The 14013-nt window shown below is 65.3% G+C and overlaps 5 non-coding genes across 5 annotated transcripts; all 5 read right to left on the bottom strand.

The window, feature by feature from the left end:
• Positions 1-2128: 2128 nt before the first annotated feature.
• Positions 2129-2247, bottom strand: LOC127234833 (5S ribosomal RNA). The gene has a single exon (XR_007835651.1). It is a non-coding gene; the product is annotated as a 5S ribosomal RNA (ribosomal RNA).
• A 2603-nt stretch (positions 2248-4850) lies between these two features.
• LOC127234832 (5S ribosomal RNA) lies at positions 4851-4969 on the bottom strand. The gene has a single exon (XR_007835650.1). It is a non-coding gene; the product is annotated as a 5S ribosomal RNA (ribosomal RNA).
• Positions 4970-7561: 2592 nt separating this feature from the next.
• LOC127234831 (5S ribosomal RNA) lies at positions 7562-7680 on the bottom strand. Its single transcript, XR_007835649.1, has one exon. It is a non-coding gene; the product is annotated as a 5S ribosomal RNA (ribosomal RNA).
• Positions 7681-10276: 2596 nt separating this feature from the next.
• Positions 10277-10395, bottom strand: LOC127234830 (5S ribosomal RNA). The gene has a single exon (XR_007835648.1). It is a non-coding gene; the product is annotated as a 5S ribosomal RNA (ribosomal RNA).
• Positions 10396-12993: 2598 nt separating this feature from the next.
• LOC127234829 (5S ribosomal RNA) lies at positions 12994-13112 on the bottom strand. The gene has a single exon (XR_007835647.1). It is a non-coding gene; the product is annotated as a 5S ribosomal RNA (ribosomal RNA).
• Between the last annotated feature and the right edge of the window lie 901 nt (positions 13113-14013).

Genomic DNA, 14013 nt, shown 5'->3' with positions numbered 1-14013 from the left:
CTTCCAGGGCAGGAGGGCAGGAGGGCAGGAGGGCAGGGGAGGGCTTTGGACCCCGACCCCCGACCCGCCCCACCTGGGGCCTGTTGCCCTGCAGCTAGCCAGCTGCAGCTCCTTGCCTCGGGGCGGATTGGAGCCCTCCTCTGACCTGCAGGCCATTTCTGTGCCCGGCGGAGCAGGCGTGGGATCAGGGTTAGGGGTGCGAATGGGGGTGCGGGCGTCGGAAGAGGAGAGGTGCGAGGCTCATCCCAGGCTGCGGAGTGCGCTTTGCAGCTTTCTCTTCCCGATGAGCGTCTACCGCTGGCTTCCAGGGCAGGTGCCCAGGAAGGCGCAGGCAAGGCGTCGGGATGGCTTCTGTCATCCTCCCAGACGGGGGAAGATACTCTCCTGCAGGTGCTCTCCCGCGCGGTGCCAGGACGGATCGGATCGGGTGCTCGCTGGGCAGGGCGGTCATCCTATCACCCTCGGGCGGGGCACGCTTGGGGGGAACCTGTTGACTCCTGCTCCTGCAAATCGTCCTCCCTCTGCTCCCGCTACTCCTCCTCCTCCTCCTCCTCCTCCTCTCTCTCTGCCACTCTTCCACCTCCTGGTCCTTTCTCTGGTCCTCCTCTTCGTCCTCATCCACATCCTCCTCCTAGTCCTCCCCATCTCCCCAGGACATCCCCCCCTCCTCCCAGAGAATCCAGGAAGACCAGCAGGGTGGCTGGCAGCGGGTTAGAGGGAGTGTTTGTGTGAGCCTGCGTACTTACCTGTGCATTTGCTCACGTGCGCGCGCGCGCGCGCGTCTGTGTGTGCGTGTGCGTGCGTGTGTGCGTGTGTGAGTGTTGGTGGGTGGGGGCCAGGAAGAATCTTGGTTCACTCTTAGGAAATTGGAACGCAGGCTCCTAGGCTCCCAGTTCTGCTCTCATCCCATCCCACCCCACCCCACCCCACTCCACCCCACCCCACCCCACCCCACCCCCCCACCCCACTCCATCCCTCCCCGAAGTCCATCCGCACCGCCAGTGCTGCCATCCATTCGTCCTCGTGAAGCCTCTCACCGCCCATGGGAGAAGGGAGAAGGGCACGCTTGCCAGCGTAGAAGATGTTCCTGAATCGATGGAGCCTGGAGCCGACGGAACTTGGAACGTAGAACTTGGAAGTTGGGTCTTGGCGCTGTGCCGGTGGGCGCTGGGGGTTGTGGGGGCGGTGGCAGGTCTGGATCCAGAATCATCTTGGGCTATGTATCCTCAGTTCCTTCCACCGGGCCACACGGCCACCCAATCTCCCTCCATCAACCAAGAGCCAAGGGCCGCCTGCCTGCCTGTTCCTTCCCCGGCCACCTCTGGGTCTGACCGCGCGCCACCTTCTCGCGGACGGACTGACATCATAAGCAAGCATGGCTTCGGGTGGCACGTGAAGCCCACAGCACAGACCTCTCTCGGCTCTGGGTGGCCAGTTTCCCTGATAGTTGCACCGGCTTAGTGGAACAGCACCCGAACCGTGCGTGACTTTCTCTTGCCCTGAGCCAGGAGCTTCCATGCTCTCGAGTCAAGAAGCCTCCAACTGTTGACATCTTGCGTCCCGTCCCATACCGTACCGTGGCCCGTGGCCCGTCCGATCCCATCATGGCTCGCACAGCCACCCACACCCACCTTCCCATGGGAGTCGCAGAGGGCACCCCTGCGTGTGCTGCACTCCCAACGGGGCCTACAGGCACACAACACACACACACAGACAGACTGACAGGCACACACTCTCCTATGCACGCAAGCACGCTGAAACACAAGCATGCACGGAGGGAAGGGATCGGTGCCTACACAGACAGACAGACAGACAGACAGACAGACAGACACACACACACACACACACACACACAAGCACGCCCATATGCAGACAACCTGTAGCAGGCGGTTCTCAGCCTGGGTGCTTCTGGGATTCCCACTCGGGGGTTTGCCCTCCCTCCTCGTGGGTTTCCTGCCCGCCTGAGGGCTCTGAGCGGTGGGTGAATTTCGAAGGTTGTGGCGGTGGGCTGGGGGTGTGGTGGGGAGGGGCTGTTTCCGGGGTGCGGATGGATGGGGGTGTCCTGGCCAGTGCTGGCTCTCGGCCCGCCGGCCTTGAAGGCCCCAAAGGGCCAAAAGGGCAGCCAAAAAGCCTACAGCACCCGGTATTCCCAGGCGGTCTCCCATCCAAGTACTAACCAGGCCCGACCCTGCTTAGCTTCCGAGATCAGACGAGATCGGGCGCGTTCAGGGTGGTATGGCCGTAGACGAGGGCGGCTGTCGCCGCGACGCCCCATCAGCCTGCTGCTGCGGCTGCTGCTGCGCTTGCCAGCCTGCCACCGGCCGAGCCCAGCCGAGCCCAGCCCACCACCGACCGGCCCTGAGCTGAGCCCGGCTCAAACCTCAGCCAGCCCCGCGCCAGCGCTCCCGCCCCCCTGCCTGCCACCTAGGCCCTCCTCAGCACTCTGCCCCAGCCCGGAGCAGGGGCCCAGGGCCAGCCGTTGCCACCCTTTCCTCCCCCGCCCCACGGACCTCCACTCCCTCCCTTCATCGGGCACCCTCACCGGGCCCCAGCCGTGCCTGCCCCCGCCAGGTGTGCTGGCCCCCCCAGGGCCTGCTCCTCCCTTTCCCTCGGCCTCGGCTCCAGTGTGCACGCGCCTCGCCTCTCGCTCCCCCCGTGGGGAATCCACGGGTGTCGGCTCGGACCCTACGGGGGGGCCTTCCAGGGCAGGAGGGCAGGAGGGCAGGAGGGCAGGGGAGGGGCTTTGGACCCCGACCCCCGACCCGCCCCACCTGGGGCCTGTTGCCCTGCAGCTAGCCAGCTGCAGCTCCTTGCCTCGGGGCGGATTGGAGCCCTCCTCTGACCTGCAGGCCATTTCTGTGCCCGGCGGAGCAGGCGTGGGATCAGGGTTAGGGGTGCGAATGGGGGTGCGGGCGTCGGAAGAGGAGAGGTGCGAGGCTCATCCCAGGCTGCGGAGTGCGCTTTGCAGCTTTCTCTTCCCGATGAGCGTCTACCGCTGGCTTCCAGGGCAGGTGCCCAGGAAGGCGCAGGCAAGGCGTCGGGATGGCTTCTGTCATCCTCCCAGACGGGGGAAGATACTCTCCTGCAGGTGCTCTCCCGCGCGGTGCCAGGACGGATCGGATCGGGTGCTCGCTGGGCAGGGCGGTCATCCTATCACCCTCGGGCGGGGCACGCTTGGGGGGGAACCTGTTGACTCCTGCTCCTGCAAATCGTCCTCCCTCTGCTCCCGCTACTCCTCCTCCTCCTCCTCCTCCTCCTCCTCCTCTCTCTCTGCCACTCTTCCACCTCCTGGTCCTTTCTCTGGTCCTCCTCTTCGTCCTCATCCACATCCTCCTCCTAGTCCTCCCCATCTCCCCAGGACATCCCCCCTCCTCCCAGAGAATCCAGGAAGACCAGCAGGGTGGCTGGCAGCGGGTTAGAGGGAGTGTTTGTGTGAGCCTGCGTACTTACCTGTGCATTTGCTCACGTGCGCGCGCGCGCGCGCGTCTGTGTGTGCGTGTGCGTGCGTGTGTGCGTGTGTGAGTGTTGGTGGGTGGGGGCCAGGAAGAATCTTGGTTCACTCTTAGGAAATTGGAACGCAGGCTCCTAGGCTCCCAGTTCTGCTCTCATCCCATCCCACCCCACCCCACCCCACTCCACCCCACCCCACCCCACCCCACCCCACCCCACCCCACTCCATCCCTCCCCGAAGTCCATCCGCACCGCCAGTGCTGCCATCCATTCGTCCTCGTGAAGCCTCTCACCGCCCATGGGAGAAGGGAGAAGGGCACGCTTGCCAGCGTAGAAGATGTTCCTGGATCGATGGAGCCTGGAGCCGACGGAACTTGGAACGTAGAACTTGGAAGTTGGGTCTTGGCGCTGTGCCGGTGGGCGCTGGGGGTTGTGGGGGCGGTGGCAGGTCTGGATCCAGAATCATCTTGGGCTATGTATCCTCAGTTCCTTCCACCGGGCCACACGGCCACCCAATCTCCCTCCATCAACCAAGAGCCAAGGGCCGCCTGCCTGCCTGTTCCTTCCCCGGCCACCTCTGGGTCTGACCGCGCGCCACCTTCTCGCGGACGGACTGACATCATAAGCAAGCATGGCTTCGGGTGGCACGTGAAGCCCACAGCACAGACCTCTCTCGGCTCTGGGTGGCCAGTTTCCCTGATAGTTGCACCGGCTTAGTGGAACAGCACCCGAACCGTGCGTGACTTTCTCTTGCCCTGAGCCAGGAGCTTCCATGCTCTCGAGTCAAGAAGCCTCCAACTGTTGACATCTTGCGTCCCGTCCCATACCGTACCGTGGCCCGTGGCCCGTCCGATCCCATCATGGCTCGCACAGCCACCCACACCCACCTTCCCATGGGAGTCGCAGAGGGCACCCCTGCGTGTGCTGCACTCCCAACGGGGCCTACAGGCACACAACACACACACACACAGACAGACTGACAGGCACACACTCTCCTATGCACGCAAGCACGCTGAAACACAAGCATGCACGGAGGGAAGGGATCGGTGCCTACACAGACAGACAGACAGACAGACAGACAGACAGACAGACAGACACACACACACACACACACACACACACACACAAGCACGCCCATATGCAGACAACCTGTAGCAGGCGGTTCTCAGCCTGGGTGCTTCTGGGATTCCCACTCGGGGGTTTGCCCTCCCTCCTCGTGGGTTTCCTGCCCGCCTGAGGGCTCTGAGCGGTGGGTGAATTTCGAAGGTTGTGGCGGTGGGCTGGGGGTGTGGTGGGGAGGGGCTGTTTCCGGGGTGCGGATGGATGGGGGTGTCCTGGCCAGTGCTGGCTCTCGGCCCGCCGGCCTTGAAGGCCCCAAAGGGCCAAAAGGGCAGCCAAAAAGCCTACAGCACCCGGTATTCCCAGGCGGTCTCCCATCCAAGTACTAACCAGGCCCGACCCTGCTTAGCTTCCGAGATCAGACGAGATCGGGCGCGTTCAGGGTGGTATGGCCGTAGACGAGGGCGGCTGTCGCCGCGACGCCCCATCAGCCTGCTGCTGCGGCTGCTGCTGCGCTTGCCAGCCTGCCACCGGCCGAGCCCAGCCGAGCCCAGCCCACCACCGACCGGCCCTGAGCTGAGCCCGGCTCAAACCTCAGCCAGCCCCGCGCCAGCGCTCCCGCCCCCCTGCCTGCCACCTAGGCCCTCCTCAGCACTCTGCCCCAGCCCGGAGCAGGGGCCCAGGGCCAGCCGTTGCCACCCTTTCCTCCCCCGCCCCACGGACCTCCACTCCCTCCCTTCATCGGGCACCCTCACCGGGCCCCAGCCGTGCCTGCCCCCGCCAGGTGTGCTGGCCCCCCCAGGGCCTGCTCCTCCCTTTCCCTCGGCCTCGGCTCCAGTGTGCACGCGCCTCGCCTCTCGCTCCCCCCCGTGGGGAATCCACGGGTGTCGGCTCGGACCCTACGGGGGGGCCTTCCAGGGCAGGAGGGCAGGAGGGCAGGAGGGCAGGGGAGGGCTTTGGACCCCGACCCCCGACCCGCCCCACCTGGGGCCTGTTGCCCTGCAGCTAGCCAGCTGCAGCTCCTTGCCTCGGGGCGGATTGGAGCCCTCCTCTGACCTGCAGGCCATTTCTGTGCCCGGCGGAGCAGGCGTGGGATCAGGGTTAGGGGTGCGAATGGGGGTGCGGGCGTCGGAAGAGGAGAGGTGCGAGGCTCATCCCAGGCTGCGGAGTGCGCTTTGCAGCTTTCTCTTCCCGATGAGCGTCTACCGCTGGCTTCCAGGGCAGGTGCCCAGGAAGGCGCAGGCAAGGCGTCGGGATGGCTTCTGTCATCCTCCCAGACGGGGGAAGATACTCTCCTGCAGGTGCTCTCCCGCGCGGTGCCAGGACGGATCGGATCGGGTGCTCGCTGGGCAGGGCGGTCATCCTATCACCCTCGGGCGGGGCACGCTTGGGGGGAACCTGTTGACTCCTGCTCCTGCAAATCGTCCTCCCTCTGCTCCCGCTACTCCTCCTCCTCCTCCTCCTCCTCTCTCTCTGCCACTCTTCCACCTCCTGGTCCTTTCTCTGGTCCTCCTCTTCGTCCTCATCCACATCCTCCTCCTAGTCCTCCCCATCTCCCCAGGACATCCCCCCTCCTCCCAGAGAATCCAGGAAGACCAGCAGGGTGGCTGGCAGCGGGTTAGAGGGAGTGTTTGTGTGAGCCTGCGTACTTACCTGTGCATTTGCTCACGTGCGCGCGCGCGCGCGCGTCTGTGTGTGCGTGTGCGTGCGTGTGTGCGTGTGTGCGTGTTGGTGGGTGGGGGCCAGGAAGAATCTTGGTTCACTCTTAGGAACTTGGAACGCAGGCTCCTAGGCTCCCAGTTCTGCTCTCATCCCATCCCACCCCACCCCACCCCACTCCACCCCACCCCACCCCACCCCACCCCACCCCACCCCACTCCATCCCTCCCCGAAGTCCATCCGCACCGCCAGTGCTGCCATCCATTCGTCCTCGTGAAGCCTCTCACCGCCCATGGGAGAAGGGAGAAGGGCACGCTTGCCAGCGTAGAAGATGTTCCTGGATCGATGGAGCCTGGAGCCGACGGAACTTGGAACGTAGAACTTGGAAGTTGGGTCTTGGCGCTGTGCCGGTGGGCGCTGGGGGTTGTGGGGGGCGGTGGCAGGTCTGGATCCAGAATCATCTTGGGCTATGTATCCTCAGTTCCTTCCACCGGGCCACACGGCCACCCAATCTCCCTCCATCAACCAAGAGCCAAGGGCCGCCTGCCTGCCTGTTCCTTCCCCGGCCACCTCTGGGTCTGACCGCGCGCCACCTTCTCGCGGACGGACTGACATCATAAGCAAGCATGGCTTCGGGTGGCACGTGAAGCCCACAGCACAGACCTCTCTCGGCTCTGGGTGGCCAGTTTCCCTGATAGTTGCACCGGCTTAGTGGAACAGCACCCGAACCGTGCGTGACTTTCTCTTGCCCTGAGCCAGGAGCTTCCATGCTCTCGAGTCAAGAAGCCTCCAACTGTTGACATCTTGCGTCCCGTCCCATACCGTACCGTGGCCCGTGGCCCGTCCGATCCCATCATGGCTCGCACAGCCACCCACACCCACCTTCCCATGGGAGTCGCAGAGGGCACCCCTGCGTGTGCTGCACTCCCAACGGGGCCTACAGGCACACAACACACACACACACAGACAGACTGACAGGCACACACTCTCCTATGCACGCAAGCACGCTGAAACACAAGCATGCACGGAGGGAAGGGATCGGTGCCTACACAGACAGACAGACAGACAGACAGACAGACAGACAGACAGACACACACACACACACACACACACACACACAAGCACGCCCATATGCAGACAACCTGTAGCAGGCGGTTCTCAGCCTGGGTGCTTCTGGGATTCCCACTCGGGGGTTTGCCCTCCCTCCTCGTGGGTTTCCTGCCCGCCTGAGGGCTCTGAGCGGTGGGTGAATTTCGAAGGTTGTGGCGGTGGGCTGGGGGTGTGGTGGGGAGGGGCTGTTTCCGGGGTGCGGATGGATGGGGGTGTCCTGGCCAGTGCTGGCTCTCGGCCCGCCGGCCTTGAAGGCCCCAAAGGGCCAAAAGGGCAGCCAAAAAGCCTACAGCACCCGGTATTCCCAGGCGGTCTCCCATCCAAGTACTAACCAGGCCCGACCCTGCTTAGCTTCCGAGATCAGACGAGATCGGGCGCGTTCAGGGTGGTATGGCCGTAGACGAGGGCGGCTGTCGCCGCGACGCCCCATCAGCCTGCTGCTGCGGCTGCTGCTGCGCTTGCCAGCCTGCCACCGGCCGAGCCCAGCCGAGCCCAGCCCACCACCGACCGGCCCTGAGCTGAGCCCGGCTCAAACCTCAGCCAGCCCCGCGCCAGCGCTCCCGCCCCCCTGCCTGCCACCTAGGCCCTCCTCAGCACTCTGCCCCAGCCCGGAGCAGGGGCCCAGGGCCAGCCGTTGCCACCCTTTCCTCCCCCGCCCCACGGACCTCCACTCCCTCCCTTCATCGGGCACCCTCACCGGGCCCCAGCCGTGCCTGCCCCCGCCAGGTGTGCTGGCCCCCCCCAGGGCCTGCTCCTCCCTTTCCCTCGGCCTCGGCTCCAGTGTGCACGCGCCTCGCCTCTCGCTCCCCCCGTGGGGAATCCACGGGTGTCGGCTCGGACCCTACGGGGGGGGCCTTCCAGGGCAGGAGGGCAGGAGGGCAGGAGGGCAGGGGAGGGCTTTGGACCCCGACCCCCGACCCGCCCCACCTGGGGCCTGTTGCCCTGCAGCTAGCCAGCTGCAGCTCCTTGCCTCGGGGCGGATTGGAGCCCTCCTCTGACCTGCAGGCCATTTCTGTGCCCGGCGGAGCAGGCGTGGGATCAGGGTTAGGGGTGCGAATGGGGGTGCGGGCGTCGGAAGAGGAGAGGTGCGAGGCTCATCCCAGGCTGCGGAGTGCGCTTTGCAGCTTTCTCTTCCCGATGAGCGTCTACCGCTGGCTTCCAGGGCAGGTGCCCAGGAAGGCGCAGGCAAGGCGTCGGGATGGCTTCTGTCATCCTCCCAGACGGGGGAAGATACTCTCCTGCAGGTGCTCTCCCGCGCGGTGCCAGGACGGATCGGATCGGGTGCTCGCTGGGCAGGGCGGTCATCCTATCACCCTCGGGCGGGGCACGCTTGGGGGGAACCTGTTGACTCCTGCTCCTGCAAATCGTCCTCCCTCTGCTCCCGCTACTCCTCCTCCTCCTCCTCCTCCTCCTCTCTCTCTGCCACTCTTCCACCTCCTGGTCCTTTCTCTGGTCCTCCTCTTCGTCCTCATCCACATCCTCCTCCTAGTCCTCCCCATCTCCCCAGGACATCCCCCCTCCTCCCAGAGAATCCAGGAAGACCAGCAGGGTGGCTGGCAGCGGGTTAGAGGGAGTGTTTGTGTGAGCCTGCGTACTTACCTGTGCATTTGCTCACGTGCGCGCGCGCGCGCGCGTCTGTGTGTGCGTGTGCGTGCGTGTGTGCGTGTGTGCGTGTTGGTGGGTGGGGGCCAGGAAGAATCTTGGTTCACTCTTAGGAACTTGGAACGCAGGCTCCTAGGCTCCCAGTTCTGCTCTCATCCCATCCCACCCCACCCCACCCCACTCCACCCCACCCCACCCCACCCCACCCCACCCCACCCCACTCCATCCCTCCCCGAAGTCCATCCGCACCGCCAGTGCTGCCATCCATTCGTCCTCGTGAAGCCTCTCACCGCCCATGGGAGAAGGGAGAAGGGCACGCTTGCCAGCGTAGAAGATGTTCCTGGATCGATGGAGCCTGGAGCCGACGGAACTTGGAACGTAGAACTTGGAAGTTGGGTCTTGGCGCTGTGCCGGTGGGCGCTGGGGGTTGTGGGGGCGGTGGCAGGTCTGGATCCAGAATCATCTTGGGCTATGTATCCTCAGTTCCTTCCACCGGGCCACACGGCCACCCAATCTCCCTCCATCAACCAAGAGCCAAGGGCCGCCTGCCTGCCTGTTCCTTCCCCCGGCCACCTCTGGGTCTGACCGCGCGCCACCTTCTCGCGGACGGACTGACATCATAAGCAAGCATGGCTTCGGGTGGCACGTGAAGCCCACAGCACAGACCTCTCTCGGCTCTGGGTGGCCAGTTTCCCTGATAGTTGCACCGGCTTAGTGGAACAGCACCCGAACCGTGCGTGACTTTCTCTTGCCCTGAGCCAGGAGCTTCCATGCTCTCGAGTCAAGAAGCCTCCAACTGTTGACATCTTGCGTCCCGTCCCATACCGTACCGTGGCCCGTGGCCCGTCCGATCCCATCATGGCTCGCACAGCCACCCACACCCACCTTCCCATGGGAGTCGCAGAGGGCACCCCTGCGTGTGCTGCACTCCCAACGGGGCCTACAGGCACACAACACACACACACACAGACAGACTGACAGGCACACACTCTCCTATGCACGCAAGCACGCTGAAACACAAGCATGCACGGAGGGAAGGGATCGGTGCCTACACAGACAGACAGACAGACAGACAGACAGACAGACAGACACACACACACACACACACACACACACACACACAAGCACGCCCATATGCAGACAACCTGTAGCAGGCGGTTCTCAGCCTGGGTGCTTCTGGGATTCCCACTCGGGGGTTTGCCCTCCCTCCTCGTGGGTTTCCTGCCCGCCTGAGGGCTCTGAGCGGTGGGTGAATTTCGAAGGTTGTGGCGGTGGGCTGGGGGTGTGGTGGGGAGGGGCTGTTTCCGGGGTGCGGATGGATGGGGGTGTCCTGGCCAGTGCTGGCTCTCGGCCCGCCGGCCTTGAAGGCCCCAAAGGGCCAAAAGGGCAGCCAAAAAGCCTACAGCACCCGGTATTCCCAGGCGGTCTCCCATCCAAGTACTAACCAGGCCCGACCCTGCTTAGCTTCCGAGATCAGACGAGATCGGGCGCGTTCAGGGTGGTATGGCCGTAGACGAGGGCGGCTGTCGCCGCGACGCCCCATCAGCCTGCTGCTGCGGCTGCTGCTGCGCTTGCCAGCCTGCCACCGGCCGAGCCCAGCCGAGCCCAGCCCACCACCGACCGGCCCTGAGCTGAGCCCGGCTCAAACCTCAGCCAGCCCCGCGCCAGCGCTCCCCCCCCCTGCCTGCCACCTAGGCCCTCCTCAGCACTCTGCCCCAGCCCGGAGCAGGGGCCCAGGGCCAGCCGTTGCCACCCTTTCCTCCCCCGCCCCACGGACCTCCACTCCCTCCCTTCATCGGGCACCCTCACCGGGCCCCAGCCGTGCCTGCCCCCGCCAGGTGTGCTGGCCCCCCCAGGGCCTGCTCCTCCCTTTCCCTCGGCCTCGGCTCCAGTGTGCACGCGCCTCGCCTCTCGCTCCCCCCGTGGGGGAATCCACGGGTGTCGGCTCGGACCCTACGGGGGGGCCTTCCAGGGCAGGAGGGCAGGAGGGCAGGAGGGCAGGGGAGGGCTTTGGACCCCGACCCCCGACCCGCCCCACCTGGGGCCTGTTGCCCTGCAGCTAGCCAGCTGCAGCTCCTTGCCTCGGGGCGGATTGGAGCCCTCCTCTGACCTGCAGGCCATTTCTGTGCCCGGCGGAGCAGGCGTGGGATCAGGGTTAGGGGTGCGAATGGGGGTGCGGGCGTCGGAAGAGGAGAGGTGCGAGGCTCATCCCAGGCTGCGGAGTGCGCTTTGCAGCTTTCTCTTCCCGATGAGCGTCTACCGCTGGCTTCCAGGGCAGGTGCCCAGGAAGGCGCAGGCAAGGCGTCGGGATGGCTTCTGTCATCCTCCCAGACGGGGGAAGATACTCTCCTGCAGGTGCTCTCCCGCGCGGTGCCAGGACGGATCGGATCGGGTGCTCGCTGGGCAGGGCGGTCATCCTATCACCCTCGGGCGGGGCACGCTTGGGGGGAACCTGTTGACTCCTGCTCCTGCAAATCGTCCTCCCTCTGCTCCCGCTACTCCTCCTCCTCCTCCTCCTCCTCCTCCCTCTCTCTGCCACTCTTCCACCTCCTGGTCCTTTCTCTGGTCCTCCTCTTCGTCCTCATCCACATCCTCCTCCTAGTCCTCCCCATCTCCCCAGGACATCCCCCCTCCTCCCAGAGAATCCAGGAAGACCAGCAGGGTGGCTGGCAGCGGGTTAGAGGGAGTGTTTGTGTGAGCCTGCGTACTTACCTGTGCATTTGCTCACGTGCGCGCGCGCGCGCGCGTCTGTGTGTGCGTGTGCGTGCGTGTGTGCGTGTGTGCGTGTTGGTGGGTGGGGGCCAGGAAGAATCTTGGTTCACTCTTAGGAACTTGGAACGCAGGCTCCTAGGCTCCCAGTTCTGCTCTCATCCCATCCCACCCCACCCCACCCCCACTCCACCCCACCCCACCCCACCCCACCCCACCCCACCCCACTCCATCCCTCCCCGAAGTCCATCCGCACCGCCAGTGCTGCCATCCATTCGTCCTCGTGAAGCCTCTCACCGCCCATGGGAGAAGGGAGAAGGGCACGCTTGCCAGCGTAGAAGATGTTCCTGGATCGATGGAGCCTGGAGCCGACGGAACTTGGAACGTAGAACTTGGAAGTTGGGTCTTGGCGCTGTGCCGGTGGGCGCTGGGGGTTGTGGGGGCGGTGGCAGGTCTGGATCCAGAATCATCTTGGGCTATGTATCCTCAGTTCCTTCCACCGGGCCACACGGCCACCCAATCTCCCTCCATCAACCAAGAGCCAAGGGCCGCCTGCCTGCCTGTTCCTTCCCCGGCCACCTCTGGGTCTGACCGCGCGCCACCTTCTCGCGGACGGACTGACATCATAAGCAAGCATGGCTTCGGGTGGCACGTGAAGCCCACAGCACAGACCTCTCTCGGCTCTGGGTGGCCAGTTTCCCTGATAGTTGCACCGGCTTAGTGGAACAGCACCCGAACCGTGCGTGACTTTCTCTTGCCCTGAGCCAGGAGCTTCCATGCTCTCGAGTCAAGAAGCCTCCAACTGTTGACATCTTGCGTCCCGTCCCATACCGTACCGTGGCCCGTGGCCCGTCCGATCCCATCATGGCTCGCACAGCCACCCACACCCACCTTCCCATGGGAGTCGCAGAGGGCACCCCTGCGTGTGCTGCACTCCCAACGGGGCCTACAGGCACACAACACACACACACACAGACAGACTGACAGGCACACACTCTCCTATGCACGCAAGCACGCTGAAACACAAGCATGCACGGAGGGAAGGGATCGGTGCCTACACAGACAGACAGACAGACAGACAGACAGACAGACAGACAGACACACACACACACACACACACACACACACACAAGCACGCCCATATGCAGACAACCTGTAGCAGGCGGTTCTCAGCCTGGGTGCTTCTGGGATTCCCACTCGGGGGTTTGCCCTCCCTCCTCGTGGGTTTCCTGCCCGCCTGAGGGCTCTGAGCGGTGGGTGAATTTCGAAGGTTGTGGCGGTGGGCTGGGGGTGTGGTGGGGAGGGGCTGTTTCCGGGGTGCGGATGGATGGGGGTGTCCTGGCCAGTGCTGGCTCTCGGCCCGCCGGCCTTGAAGGCCCCAAAGGGCCAAAAGGGCAGCCAAAAAGCCTACAGCACCCGGTATTCCCAGGCGGTCTCCCATCCAAGTACTAACCAGGCCCGACCCTGCTTAGCTTCCGAGATCAGACGAGATCGGGCGCGTTCAGGGTGGTATGGCCGTAGACGAGGGCGGCTGTCGCCGCGACGCCCCATCAGCCTGCTGCTGCGGCTGCTGCTGCGCTTGCCAGCCTGCCACCGGCCGAGCCCAGCCGAGCCCAGCCCACCACCGACCGGCCCTGAGCTGAGCCCGGCTCAAACCTCAGCCAGCCCCGCGCCAGCGCTCCCGCCCCCTGCCTGCCACCTAGGCCCTCCTCAGCACTCTGCCCCAGCCCGGAGCAGGGGCCCAGGGCCAGCCGTTGCCACCCTTTCCTCCCCCCGCCCCACGGACCTCCACTCCCTCCCTTCATCGGGCACCCTCACCGGGCCCCAGCCGTGCCTGCCCCCGCCAGGTGTGCTGGCCCCCCCCAGGGCCTGCTCCTCCCTTTCCCTCGGCCTCGGCTCCAGTGTGCACGCGCCTCGCCTCTCGCTCCCCCCGTGGGGAATCCACGGGTGTCGGCTCGGACCCTACGGGGGGGCCTTCCAGGGCAGGAGGGCAGGAGGGCAGGAGGGCAGGGGAGGGCTTTGGACCCCGACCCCCGACCCGCCCCACCTGGGGCCTGTTGCCCTGCAGCTAGCCAGCTGCAGCTCCTTGCCTCGGGGCGGATTGGAGCCCTCCTCTGACCTGCAGGCCATTTCTGTGCCCGGCGGAGCAGGCGTGGGATCAGGGTTAGGGGTGCGAATGGGGGTGCGGGCGTCGGAAGAGGAGAGGTGCGAGGCTCATCCCAGGCTGCGGAGTGCGCTTTGCAGCTTTCTCTTCCCGATGAGCGTCTACCGCTGGCTTCCAGGGCAGGTGCCCAGGAAGGCGCAGGCAAGGCGTCGGGATGGCTTCTGTCATCCTCCCAGACGGGGGAAGATACTCTCCTGCAGGTGCTCTCCCGCGCGGTGCCAGGACGGATCGGATCGGGTGCTCGCTGGGCAGGGCGGTCA

Source organism: Phodopus roborovskii, unplaced genomic scaffold, assembly GCF_943737965.1.
Source record: "Phodopus roborovskii unplaced genomic scaffold, PHOROB, whole genome shotgun sequence".
In the NCBI taxonomy this organism is placed as follows: Eukaryota; Metazoa; Chordata; class Mammalia; order Rodentia; family Cricetidae; genus Phodopus; species Phodopus roborovskii.
This window is presented reverse-complemented; position numbering and strand designations above follow the sequence as displayed.